Source organism: Muscardinus avellanarius (assembly GCF_963383645.1).
Source record: "Muscardinus avellanarius genome assembly, chromosome: 21".
NCBI classification, from domain to species: domain Eukaryota; kingdom Metazoa; phylum Chordata; class Mammalia; order Rodentia; family Gliridae; genus Muscardinus; species Muscardinus avellanarius.
Genome location: NC_137807.1, coordinates 16,495,129 through 16,498,990, shown reverse-complemented (window position 1 = coordinate 16,498,990; position 3,862 = coordinate 16,495,129).

The following is a 3,862-nucleotide window of genomic DNA, read 5'->3' as shown; positions in this document are numbered from 1 at the left end:
AATTTGAAGTCATCGATGACCACAGGGCTGGGGAAATTGTTGTGAACCTCACGGGCAGGTTAAGCAAGTGTGGCGCCATCAGCCCCAGAGGCGGGGCGGCTCAAAGACCTAGAAAAATGGCAGAACAGTCTGCTCCCGTCCCGTCAGTTTGGTTTCACCACGAAGAAGCGAGACAAAAACACACAGGAGGGGAAATCCTGGGACTTTTTTTTTTTTTCCTAGGGATGTGAAATGTGCACAACAAAAGCCTCCATGAAGCCGGGCGTGGTGGCGCACGCTTGTGATCCCCGCGCTTGGGAGGCTGAGACGGGAGGATCGCACAGGTTTGAAGCCAGCCTCAGCTACTTAATGAGGCTCTTAGCAACTTAGTGAGACCCTGTTTCCTAATTTTAAAAAAAAGTATAAAATAGGTCTGAGAGTATAGCGTGGAGGTAGAAAAGTCCCTGGGTTCCACCCCCAGTACCACACACACACAGAAAAAGAAAGAATTGGAAAGAGCTAGGGGTGGAGGTGCACACGTGTAATATCCCAGTGATTGGGAGGCTGAGACAGGAGAATTGCAGGTTCGAGGCCAGGCTTAGCAACCTAGCAAGACCCTGTTTCAAAAACAAAAAATAAGCCGGCGTGGTGGCACACGCTTGTAATCCCCGCGCTTGGGAGGCTGAGACAGGAGGATCGCACACGTTTGAAGCCAACCTCAGCTACTTAGTGAGGCTCTCAGCAACTTAGTGAGACCCTGTTTCCAAATAAAAATATAAAATAGGTCTGGGAGTGTAGCCCGGAGGTAGAAAAGCCCCTGGGTTCCACCCCCAGTACCACCAAAAGAAAAAAAAAAGCCTCCATGGACAAAATAATAATAATAATAATAATAATAATAATAATAAATAAAAATAAAAGGGGCTGGAGTGTAGCTCAGATGTAGAATGTCCTTGGGTTCAATCCCCAGTAGTACACACACACACACATACACACACACACACACAGAAGGAGGGAAGTGTGCACTGAGGCTACAACTCTGATCTGAGTATGAGCCACGATAAGGAAACGCTTGGTCATTTTTGTGGTTTGGACAATGCTCATGTTTTGTCTGGGTTGAGACACGTTTGTGGAGGGTTCTTGTTATGGTTACAGAGCCGCTCTGTTTGATGTGAAGTGCTGTGGAATTTGGGGGTTCAGTCATAGAACACCAACATGCACCTGCGAGCGGTGGCCGCCTCCTGGCTGTCAGAGCTGGGGGCAAAGGCAGGCCTGTGCGACTGGACTCACCCATGGCTTCGGCTGCGAGCTTTTCCCATTTCTTATATTCCCACATCCTTCAGGCCCAACTTCTGCCCGTCCCTGGGATACGTGCAGGCCTCTGATGGACGCTTGTTGAACGCTTCTTGTGTTTAGTCATTGGCCCAGAGGTTTCCTAAATGGCTGCACTGGGATCAGCGTGGCCCACGTGTGACTTCCATCCCCGGGCGCTGTCTGCCCTGCTCTGCCGCTCCCGTCAGCCCTCTTGCTCACCTGTCACCCGGTCACGGTCTGTCTGCTCACACCCAAGTTTTCTTTTGCTGTTGGGTTTATGGTTTGCATTTTTGGATGATTAGTTTACTAAACATGTTTATAAAAACATTAAATCAGTAAGTTTTTTTTGTTTTTTTGTTTTTTTTTTTGGTACTGGGGTTCCTGGAAGCCCTTCTACCTCCAGGCTAAACTCCCAGACTTATTTTTGGAAACAGGGTCTCTTAAATCAGCGCAGCTGGCTTCAAACCTGCGTGATCATCCTGTCTCCGCTTCCCAAGCATGGGGATTACAAGCGTGCGCCACCACGCCAGGCAAATCAATAAGTATTTTTAACTTGTGTGTGTGTGTGTGTGTGTGTGTGTGTGTGTGTGTGTGTGTGTGTGTAAGAGATACTGGGGATAGAACCCAGAAACATGATACCTATGAGCTACACCCCTAACCCTTTTTTTTTTTTTTTTTTTGCAGGTCTGGATGGAACCCAGAGGCATTTGACCTCTGAGCTACACCCCTGCCCAATTTTTTATTCTTTATTTTGAAACCGGGTCTCACTGAGTTGCAGACGACCTCACTAAGTAGTCGAGGCTGTCCGCGAACCGCAATCCTCCGGTCTCAGCCTCCTAAATGCTGGGATTATAAGCGTGCGCCACCACGCCCGGCTTCCCTAACCCTAATTTATTTTTTGTTTTGAAACAGGGTCTAGCTAAGTTGCTAAAAGTCTCACTACTGAGACTGTCTCACTTGCTGAGGCGGTCATCCAACCTATGATCCTTCTGTCTCAGCTTCCTAAGTACTGAGATTACAGGCATGCATCACCACACCCAGGTAAATATTTATTTATTATTAACTGATTGATTGATTGATTTTGTGGTTCTGGTGACTGAACCCAGGGGCATTCTGTCTGACCTAGATCTCCAGTCCTATTTTATTTTTTTTATTTTTGAAACAGGGTATCACTAAGTTGCTGAGGCTGGCTGTGAACCTGTGCTATTCCTGTCTTACCCTCCTAAGTACTGGATTATAAGCACTCGCCACCACACTTGATTTATTTGTTTATTTTGCCATACCAGGGGTTGAACCCAGGGACATTCTACATCCGAGCTACACCCTCAACCCTGTTTCTAAATAAAAATATAAAATAGGTCTGGGAGTGTAGCCCGGAGTTTGAAGGGCTTCCAGGAACCCCAGTACCACCACCACCAAAAAAAAAAAAAAAAAAAAAAAAAAAAAAGTGCAAAGAGGAGCCTATTTCCACAATCCCAGTCCCTGTCCCAGTTGCTAACACACTTTTGGTGTACTTTGTAGCAGCCTGCTTTTATAAGGCCATGCAGATCATTAGCACTACTTTACTAGCATGGTGGTAGCCCTGAATTAGAAGGAGGGGGAGGTGAGGGTCGCTCCCCACAAACTGTCTGCTCTGTTCTCCCCGGCAGCCCTCTGTATTGTCCCTAATAGTTGCAGAATATGCAACACCCCAGCGGAGCAGGAGGTCTTTGAATAGTAACAATTTTTTTCTGACAAAGGGGAATAGAGAAGGGTAGCCCGAATACAGACATCTGTGACATATCCAACATTTAGCTGGAAGTATAAGGTGGCTGGAAATGACCAGAGTCAGGATCTTAAGGGTCTTATCTTTAGCGGGTCTGCCTGCCGGGCCACTTTCCATATCTGGTCTTTCCAAGATCTTGTTCTGGTGCTGGCTTTACGTGTGTCCAATGTATCCAGGCTGATTTTTCAGGAACCTTAATAGAGGTGGGTGTGACAAGGATGACCACCCAGGGACCAGTCCACCGTGGCTCCAGAGACTAGGAAGGCAGTTTCTTTATGTATACCTGGTCTCCGGGTTGGAGGGCATGGAACCACTGCATGGGCTCCCCGGGTCTGCTCTGCTAGTGGCCACTGCGGTCTGGATTTTAGTTTTGACTTTATGCAGAGCCTGTAATGAAACTAAGCAAATCTTTTCAACACCCATCAGGCCAAGGGAATGGGGACGAAGAAAGTCAATTGAGCTCCTTCCATGCTACAAGGGGTCGAAGAGGGGATTAGATCAGTCGATGTTTGAGGTGTCCATGGCTGTCCAAGGGGATCCTGCACATGTTTGTCAGGGATATTTTCTGGAGCATTATCTGGAGCTTGACAGTTTTCAGTCTGTGGGAAAAAAAAGCTTACAATACAGTTTAACAGACATGGCCCCAAAAGTAGGAGCCATGCCACCCATAAGGAACCACACAGGTTTTTAGGCAGCTGTGATGAGCTGGGATAGCTAAATTGGTGTTTTGTCTAATACCCATTTATACATTTTTAACATTTGGGAAGCACAGATATAGCATTACAGTTACTCAGGAGTTAGCTTTTA